The sequence below is a fragment of the Glycine max genome, chromosome 1 (assembly GCF_000004515.6).
Source record: "Glycine max cultivar Williams 82 chromosome 1, Glycine_max_v4.0, whole genome shotgun sequence".
NCBI lineage: Eukaryota > Viridiplantae > Streptophyta > Magnoliopsida > Fabales > Fabaceae > Glycine > Glycine max.
In genome coordinates, this window is record NC_016088.4 from 37,318,573 (window position 1) to 37,329,166 (window position 10,594).

A 10,594-nucleotide genomic window follows, 5' to 3' on the forward strand; every position below is an offset into this window, starting at 1 on the left:
TAGCTCACATGCACATGGAAGACTGTGAGTAGTTCTCATTATACATCCATAACAAGAACTATTTTTGCCAGCATAATGTACATGATCAAACTCAACAGTAATCTAGTTTAAAGCATACCTTAATATCATGCCAAGTAGTTTCTTGTATAAGGTAACATTAGAAACATGTCCAACCACATGAGTGCTTGTCTTAAAAGATGCCTTAATTTTAGTGTGTTGCAGCATGATCATGTTGTTCATGACTTCCTAAACACTACATAGGTCTCCAAGGCTATTCTGCAGTAGTCCCTTTTAAGGCCCAATGAGCAAATTCAACCCTGCATTTGAAATACACAAACAAGTAAACAAAAAAATTATTTTTATCCATTGGAACCTAAACCCTAACACCAAAATATATTTACAATTTTCATACCTGTTAGTTGTTGTGTTTCCTAAATGCATCACCTTATTCGTCCAGGCTTTAACAAATCTTTCTTTATGGGGAATCAACCATGTTTGTTTCACATAGTCAACAAACATTGGTCATGGTGAGTAAGTAATTTCAAACTTCATAAGACAGTCATCGAACTCTTGCCCAAAATGACAATCCACCAAATTGCCCTAAGCTTTCATGACATAATCCCATGCATTTTTTTTTACCAACAAGGGTTTTACATTTTGCCTTCACATTCTTATGAATATGAAACCGACACAACAGATTGGTAGACTCGGGGAAAACAGTTTTCAAACATGTTAAATATCTGTCAGTAACAATGACTCCAAGGAGTGCATCACGTCTCAGAAAAATACCTTGAAGTCGTTCTAGAGCCCGAACAACATTATTTAAACGTTTTCCTTCCAAATAGGCAAAAGCAGCTGAAAATGTCATCCATGTTGGTGTCACACCAACAATGTCAAGTAACGGCAGCCTGTACCTGTTTGTTTTGCAGGTACTATCTATGAGAATACCAAATTATCGACATTGGATAATTTGACTGTATTAGGATGACTCCAAAATATATCATGTACAACATCTTCATCCTTCAATCTATGTCAATGAATATACTAATCTCGTTCAAAAAGCTTCATTAGTTGTTGCATTTCAATATTATTGTCTCTTATAGAAGAAACATATGCATATCTTGCATTGTATACTTATTTCATTGTTGTATAACTGTTGGCATAATGCTCATTTAATGTTAGAACAATATTTATTGGTTTGATCATTGACTTTGTCATATCACCTATAATAATTGCCTCATCTTTAGTCAGTCGACCAGCATATGGATGTCTATCCTTCATCTCACACCACTGGTTCTGCTCGCAGCTTAAAGGGACACCCATATTTTCTACTGTCAGTAACTGTCTATACTAAATCTTTCTTCCTGACCCTATATTTTTCACTCCTTTCACAACCAATTAAAACAAATTAGGTCCTTCCTATAATTTCAGTATTTGTGTCTGACCTCATAATCAGTGTCATAAAACCAATACATACGCAACAAAGCGAGCCTAATGCAAAACATCATCATGGGTAGCAAACACCTACAAAAGAGATAATACATGGTTAGTCTTCAAGGGACATTCATTTACTTACTTTAAAAAAAATACCTGAGAAGTATTGAAGGCATCAGAACAATCAATATGTTGAAATACAACAGGTTCCTCTTCATTTTCTTCATTCGTCTTAACTTCTTCGGACATTATGTTGTCATATATCCACTGATCTTCGCTCATCTTAACAAAACATTAAAAAAATCAATGACAAACAAACGACCCCCAACGACACCATAACACAAATTTTTTAATTTTTTTTACTACAATAAATAATATGATAAATTAAAATTGATAAGCATATATATTAAAATTTAGACTTGCATAAACTAACATATGACACAATTTTATTAGTTTTTTTTACTTGCATAAAACAGTTAACTTAATAATATTTACACAAATATTATAAATGTTTAAATACTCATTTGGTACTAGCTACCAAAAAAAATACCAACTCTTTTGGGACTTACCTTTTAGTCCTTGCTACAAAAAAAATATACATAAATAATTACCTATAAATTAGTTATAAATATCAACTATTTTATTACAAATTATGTTGCGATAAATTACTTGCAAATTACTTGTAAATATTTTTGTAGTTAATTGTAATTCATAAAATTATAAGGATTAAAACATTCACTTTTAAAATAAAACGACTAAAATAAAATAAAAGTGTAAATTATTTTAAAATAAATATCGCTTTCAAACTATAAAAACTAAAAGGTACAAATTATGAAACTATATGTATTTAAATATATTATAAATAATAAAACTAATTATATTAAAAAAATAATTTTTTTAAAAAAAATAGGTTTTTATGGATTGTCAATCCATATATTTCTTACGGATTGACAATTCGTATGGTTCTTACGGATTGTCAATCCATAAAAAACATACGAATTGTTAATTTGTAAGTTATATACGAATTACGAATTGTCAATACATAAGTTATATATGAATTATGAATTGTTAATCCGTAAGTTTTATACGGATTACAAATCCGTATAAAACTATATCGAAGTTGCAAAAAAAAACTCAATGTACCTTCACCGTTAACAGTTACACCAACCACCACCACTAGCCAACGAACCACTGTAACTAATGTGTCTCGACCAAAACAGACACAACAATGAACAAGCACCTCTCACGAGAATGAATGCAAAGAAAAAAATGAATGGTGCGTGAAGAAGGAAAAGGAAGAAGAAGAAGTTAGCATGGGATAGTTTTGGAATTTACAAAAATTGCTGGCTACACAAGAAAAATGTTGGTGCAAAAAGCAATTCCCAAAGACTAACCTAGAACCTATAGTAATAGGCTCTTATTTTTGTTCACATATTCTTACCACTTGTTGCCTTCTCCATAAACTAACTTAACACCCCATTTTTTGTTAACAACAAAGCCTTTATTATTTTTCGAGGCCTCATGAGCGTTCCCTTTCGCATCTAACTTCACACTCTTCAGTACTTTGGCTTGTTCCTCCACAGCACATGCTGACCCTTCCAATTCCTCACGTGCAGGGTTCAACACATTAAATCAAGAACCTACTTTTTTAAAAACTGAATCCACTCCTAATCTTCCCACAATTTTAGCGGATTCACTTGCACCAAAACCTTTATCCCCTCCTTTACGCACAGTTTTCCTAAACAATAAGCCAAGGACTATATAATTTTGAATCATCATTACTCACTCCATAATTATCTCTCGTAATTGCCTCCATATTAACTGTTTTCATTATTGGTGGCTGCTCCTCCGTAATGTCCTCCTTGTCTTTCGTCGTCGAACCACCAAAATCTAAACATTGTTGAGCAGCTCCATGGACGTACCTTGTGGTGCATTCTCATTCAATTTTTTCTCCATGCAATTGTTCTCCCCGTGGCCATAATTACCACAACTGAAACATATTGCATGCAATACTTCATATTGAAAATTCAAAAGATACCCTCGAAATGATCTTGGGTTGCAATGGCTTATCAAGGTTGATTTCCACACAAATTCTCCTAAATCTTCCCCTTGCCTAAATCAATTTTTCCTTATCAATTTTTCGCATCACACCAAGAGTGGAACCCAATCTCCAAAGGAACTGACCATTGAAGAGTCAATCGGCAATTCTAGACTCGAATCCACATAGCCAAACATCGAGCCACACTAGTATTAGCTAGAAAAAATGGTCTCCAACGCTGTACCATAATATAGTGATCCCCACTATCCAAAGACCCTCCATTAGAGCATGGTTGTAGTCTTCATCTAAAGTAAACAAAACTTGATAATAATCCCTTGGGGCGTCGATGATCTTAATAGCACCCTTTTTAGCCCAATCATGTTTTAATTTTGCTTCCAACATCGGAAACCCGCTCTTTAAGCAAGAACAATCACCATTAAGAAACCCTTCGATGGTTTGCACCAGTCACTGAACTCCTCATCTTAATGGGAACTTCCTGAAACCTTTCTAAATCCTCCTACGAAATAGGAGGGGGTGGAGTTTCAGAATCAAGTTTCCAAAAGCATCTCTTGTGAAAAGCAGAGAAAGGAACAACCTTTCTGTTCATTAGCAATTTATTTTTGTGAGTCATCTTCCTCTCCTTCATCCTCTCCATCCGCCATGACCTAATCACCCTTACCCTCCATGGCTTTCCTTTTAACTTTACGATTATTTCGTTGGAGATGATTGATAGCAATACCAGCAGCAGCTACCAGGCCCAAAAGGAATGTTTCGAGACCCACTTATCTAAAGGACTGCAACACTTAGCACTAGGGGTAGGTCATAACAGAATTTGTTATGAATGGTTCTGGAAAAAAAATAACAATTTTGTTAAAAAGTTACTAGTGCAATTTTGTTAGGAGGATATTAGTGCTTTATGATTTCCTTATTTCCACTACTAGACAATTATGAATCATGTATAAATAAATCATGAATGGAAATGAAAAGGGTAAGAATAATTTCAGTAGAAATTAGTAATGTAAGGAGGTTACCTTGTCCTCAAAACAAGACACTTATCTTCTATTCCCTAACATTTGGTTCGACCTGCCGCCCATGACGACTGCCCCCTGTCTTTGACCATGCCCGTTCATTACAGCCACCAAACCACCATGGACGCGTTGAAGAGGCTGTGTACCACCTCACCCAGAACCTATCCACTATGATCACCAAGACTTTGGAGATGACCGTCAAGCTCGACATCATCCTTGACTGGCTATCCGTTCTCACACCCACTCCATCTTCTCCCAAATCACCCCCCACTTGTGGAGACCATAACGATGGAGCCACAGAACATAGACACCGACCTCCCGAGTCTTAGATTCGATTTCACTGCCATCTTGTTCCACATCGACAACACATCTTTGCAACCGATGAACACCATGAAGTCACCACCAACAGATGACTCCCGAAGGTCACCTAAGGCTTCCGCAATGCCAACGACACCAATGGCGCGGCAACGCATATCAACCATGCCAACTCTTCCTCCCATGGTTTTTTCCCACCTTCCCCTCTGGTGGTCACCATAATCGTTACCGTGCTCACACTTGTTCAATGCTAATTGTGACCCTATAGTTGTGTGACATTTATCTGATGGTTGGGTAGCTTATGCATGCCAACTATTTGATGATACAGGCGAGGTCGTAGTTGTGATATTTGTGTGCACCTTGAAGTCAAATGTCGATGTGGTTAATGCTTTGATAACTCTGTATGTGAAATGTGGGGACGTCAACACTGCTAGGTTGGTATTTGAAAAAATGCACCAACATCATCCTGTATCATTTCATGATTCTGCATTTTCCACACTAGCCTTTCATCTCTACCACACAGGGAACCAGGATGGTTTTCAACCGAATCTAGAGACTCATCTTCTTCCTTTACTCTCAATGAAAACTGAGGACACTTTTTTAGAATTCAACTCCAGGGACTTGTTGTTTTGTTTGAAGGATGTCATATTTTTGCCTTCTTTTGTGGCAATACCAGTTCGTCCAAGACCTGGTGTTTGGGAATATGTTTGTGTTAATGTCTCTGACCTCAGCCTGGAGCAATTAAGCATTTCTGAATATCTCAGCTTCAAGAAGAACTTGTCGATGGAAAGATTAATGACAATTTTGTATTGGAGCTTGACTTTGAGCCATTTAATGCCACATTTCCTTGCCCATTCCACTCCGCATCCATTGGCAATGGTGTCCAATTTCTTAATCGCCACCTCTCACCAATTATGTTTCGCACCAAAGATTCCTTGCAACCTTTGCTTGATTCCCTCCAAGCTCACAAATACAAGGGTCATACTCTAATGATAAATGATAGAGTACAAACCTTTTCCAATCTTCAGTCTGCATTAGCCATGACCAAGGATTATCTTTCTAAACTTGCTAGTGATACACTCTATTCAGAGTTTGAATATGTATTACAAGGAATGGATTTTGAGAGAGGTTGGGGTGATACTATTGAACAGGTATTGGAAATGATGCATCTGTTCCTGGATTTTCTTCAGGCTCCTGATCATTATGCACTAGAGACTTTTCTTGGGAGAGAGCCAATGGTATTCAACGTTGCTATATTATCTCCTCATGGCTACTTTGGACAAGCCAATGTCTTGGGTTTGCCTGACATTGGTGGCCAAGTTGTTTATATACTAGATCAAGTGTGTGCCCTTGAAAATGAGATGCTCCTTCAGATCAAGAAACAAGGGCTTGATTTCACTCCTAGAATTCTAATTTTTACCAGGTTAATAGCCAATGCAAAGGGGACAACATGCAACCAGCGGTTAGAAAGAGTTAGTGGTACTGACCATACTCATATTTTGCGAGTTCAATTCAGATCAGAGTTAGGAACTCTCAGTAAATGGAACTCAAGGTTTCTTGTGTGGACTTATCTAGAGACTTATGTAGAAGCTGTTGCAAGTGAAATTGTTGCTGAGTTACAAGGGCATCCTACTTCTATCATTGGAAATTACAGTGATGGGAATCTTGTTGCATCTTTATTGGCTTATAAAATGGGAGTTACTCGGTGCACAATCACACATGCACTTGAGAAGACAAAATATCTAAAGTCATATTTATATTGGAAGAAATTTGAGGATATATCCCACTTTTCATGCCAATTTACTTTTGACCTAATAGCCGGATATAATGTTGATTTTACAATCACCAGTACATACCAGGAGATTACAGGAACAAAAAATACTGTCAGGCAGTATGAGAGCCACACTAGTTTTATCTTCCCGGGCTCTATAGGGTTATCCATGGCATTGATGTTTTAATCCCAAGTTCAATATTGTCTCTCTTGGAGTTGATATGTCAACATATTTCCCATACTCTGAAAAGCAGAACAGGCTTATAGCCCTACATAGTTCAATTGAAAAGTTGTTATTTGATCCTGAGCAGACTAATGAATGCGTTGGTTCATTGAAAGACAAGTCAAAGCCCGTAATTTTCTCCATGGCAAGGTTAGACAAAGTGAAAAACATAATTGGATTGGTAGAATGCTTTGGTAAGAACAACATATTGAGGGAACTGGTCAACCTTGTCGTAGTAGCTGGTTATATTGATGTAAAGAAGTCCAATGAAAGAGCAGAAATTGCAGAAATTGAGAAGATGCACGAGCTCATGAAAAATATCATTTAAATGGTGATTTTCGTTGGGTTGTTGCCCAAACAAATAGGGTAGGTAACGAGGAGTTGTGTCGCTACATAGCAGACACACTTGCAGTCCCTTACAACCTTGAGGACAAGGTTGATTTTCCAGAGGTGGGTAATGCTAGCAATACCAGTAGCACCTACCAGGCCCAAAAGGAATGTTTCGAGACCCACTTATTTGAAGGACTACAACACTTAGCACTAGGGGTAGGTTATAACAAAATTTGTTATGAATGGTTCTGTAAAAAAAAAAAACAATTCTATTAGGAAGTTACTAGTGCAATTCTGTTAGGAAGATATTAGTGCTTTATGATTTCCTTATTTCCACTACCAGACAATTATGAATCATGTATAAATAAACCATGAATGGAAATGAAAAGGGTAAGAAGAATTTCAATAGAAATTAGTAGTGAAAGGAGGTTACCTTGTCCTCAAAACAAGACACTTATCCTCTACTCCCTAACAATGATCATCTTCTTCCTTATAAGTTTCACTTAAAATCCTAACTAAGCTATTTTCCTCCATATATATATATATATATATATATATATATATATATATATATATATATATTTACTAAATTAATAGTGTTTGATTGGTAATTAATCAATTTATTAAGTATATTTATTTTCAAAATTTATTTAATAAAAGACATATTACTATTTTTTGTAGGTTAATTAAATCAAACAATTTTTTATCATTCTACTTGTGATTTTTTCTCCTTTTTAATTTTTGAGTTTTAATTACTTTGGAACAAAAAACTATCTATAGAAAATTTGACAAAATGATATAAACAATTAAGAAAATTACCATGAGTATATATTTGATTTGATTAAATTGTTAAATCTTATATGAATTTTTATTTTATATAATACCTTAATTAATTTATTAGTTTTTCTGGAATAGTTTTTATAATTACAATAATAAATTATCATGTGATCAAATTAATAAATAAAATATTTTATTTATTAATTATGATATATCTAAAATGTTGAAACTATGCCATTAACAACAAGTGTAAAATAGAAAAATATAGGTGAAAACCATAATAAATATTTAATAGGGAAAGCACAAAATTCTATTATAATTAAATAATTTTACTCAATTTCTTTTATCCCAAATAAAGTGTGCAGACAAAAAATGAATAAAATTAACTTCTTCTTTTTTTAAAAAAAATGACAAAATAAAACATACAAGACAATATTAAATCAAAAAGCTTCTACCTAAGTCGATATTCTTAATCATTCTGAAACATATGTGTATATAAAAATATATTTAAATATATATTAACATATCTACTAATATATATTTATTAAAATTTAAACTAATTAATTAATAATATTTAAAAATTTAAATAATATAAAAAATACTTTTATAAATTGAAAATATAAATTTAATACTCATGTAAGGAGAAAGTTAACCTAGTTGTATATCTATAATCTTATCAAACCATTTTAACGATAAAAGCACAAAAAACAGAAGAAAGAAAGAAGAAAAGACTGTTGTCAATAGCATGAAATATCTGATCTAATTTAGTTTCCGTTTCCCATCGGTGTTTGTTTTCTTGGACAGCTTTGAGTGGTCAATTTTGGATCCAAATTAACCTTTCCCTTTATCCAATCCCGAATTCCACTAATATCGAGGGAAAAAGATGTGGAGCAACCCACAGATCATGGGAAATGGTTTTGAATCTTTTGGCACGTTAAAGTTATAACCAATACTTGTCAAATTGAACAACATATATTACGTACCCAAATTTTTTTGAAAAAAAAAATTAAATATATTTTTAATCTTTTCAATTTAAAGTTGTTTTAATTTATTGTCCTTACAATTTTATTTTTTTAATGCTTAAAACACTTTAAATAATAATTTGAACTGTAAAAAAATGTTATTTAAAACGTCATAAAAACAAAAAATAAAACAAATATAATTCGTAAGATTAAAAACATAAAAATAATTTCATAAAGAATAAAAGTAAAAAATTTAAATCATAAGAATTAAAAAGATATTTTAAAAAAATTATTATCATCAAAGTTGATATAGGACGAGCCTAACATTAAATGAGATTCAAAATAAATTTAAAGAAAAAAATTATTATTTTAAATATAAATTATATATTGAACATTTTTTTTTAATGTGTCCTTTTTTTCAACATATGAAATATTTTTACTTTATAAAAATTAACAGAATTTTTTTTTATATAAGTCTAAAACTCAAGTTTCATTTATTTTATCCTTAAGACACTCGTAAATTTATGAGAAGAAAGAGGGTTAGTAGTAATAATATTATCTTATATAGGACTAAGGTTGTGGGGGGATGCTATAGGATGATACTATTGGGTGCACCTGAATTATGAATTGGAAAAGCTGAATTAGTAGAAGGACTTAATTTTTAATATATCGTATTCCTGACTGAATTATGCAAACGATCATCATTGTGTTGCTCAGCGTAGTTCCTTACATCTTGTACTGCTTCTACACTTTCTTGTATTGCATTTTCTGTCTCTCATCATTCACTTCATTATGTGTTCCCCAACGAGAGAATATTGAGAAATTTCTGTTCGAATTCTATCTCACTCCGCTCACCACGGACACTAGACACTAACTACATAATTTAGTATTTTTAAGTTGATAAGTTAAAAAAAAAGTTATATAAACATTAGCAATCGAATTGAGCTTGCAGTAAGAAAAAAAAAATCAATTGAGCTTGAGTTTAAAAGTTTGCAGTCAGAAAAAAAAAAAATATTTGTGTCGGTCCAGTCTTTTTATGTACTTACATATTATTTTAAGTTTGTATTGTTATTTAATCATAAATTATCAATATATAATATTTTTTTGCCATGATTTTAATTATAATTTTTTATACGGACTCTTTTTTTTCAATAAAACTTTCACATATGCCTCTTTACGTGGTTGATATGAGAAATTGGATTTTGTGATTAATTTTATGTCTCGCTTGGCCACTCCAATCCTTTTGCAAAATATTAAATAAAGAAGAAAAGTTAGACCTGTGAAGAAAAAGATTCAACTTAGACGGTAACCAAGACCATATTTTAGTAGCAATTTCACACTGGAGAAAGATCAGATTAGAGGATTCGTTAAACTTCCCACAAGAGAGTACATCGGAGGCAACAAGCAACCCCTATGTTTAAGGTTGTCATATGTGGGCATCATATGGTGGAAAACCTTCCACAACATGAAGGATCTTGAAGAAGGAATGATAGGCGAACAAAGAAATTTCCCCAGGGGACGGCAATAGGACCGTAGGGGAAAAATGATGAAACGCAACCTTGAAGGTTAAAACACCCTTTGGGGACAGCAGGACGCCAAAGAGGCTGATCACTCTTCTGGTCTGGAGAGAAGTGATAGAATTGATGGCAATAAATACGGGATATTCATGAATTTAGTTTGATTTTTTATTGAAAAATCATTCCAATCAAACTTAAA

The 10,594-nt window shown here is 33.4% G+C and overlaps 1 pseudogene; it reads left to right on the forward strand.

The window, feature by feature from the left end:
* The first annotated feature begins 4,498 nt into the window (after positions 1–4,498).
* On the forward strand, positions 4,499–7,524 carry LOC100788552 (sucrose synthase 2-like; annotated as a pseudogene).
* Positions 7,525–10,594: the final 3,070 nt, after the last annotated feature.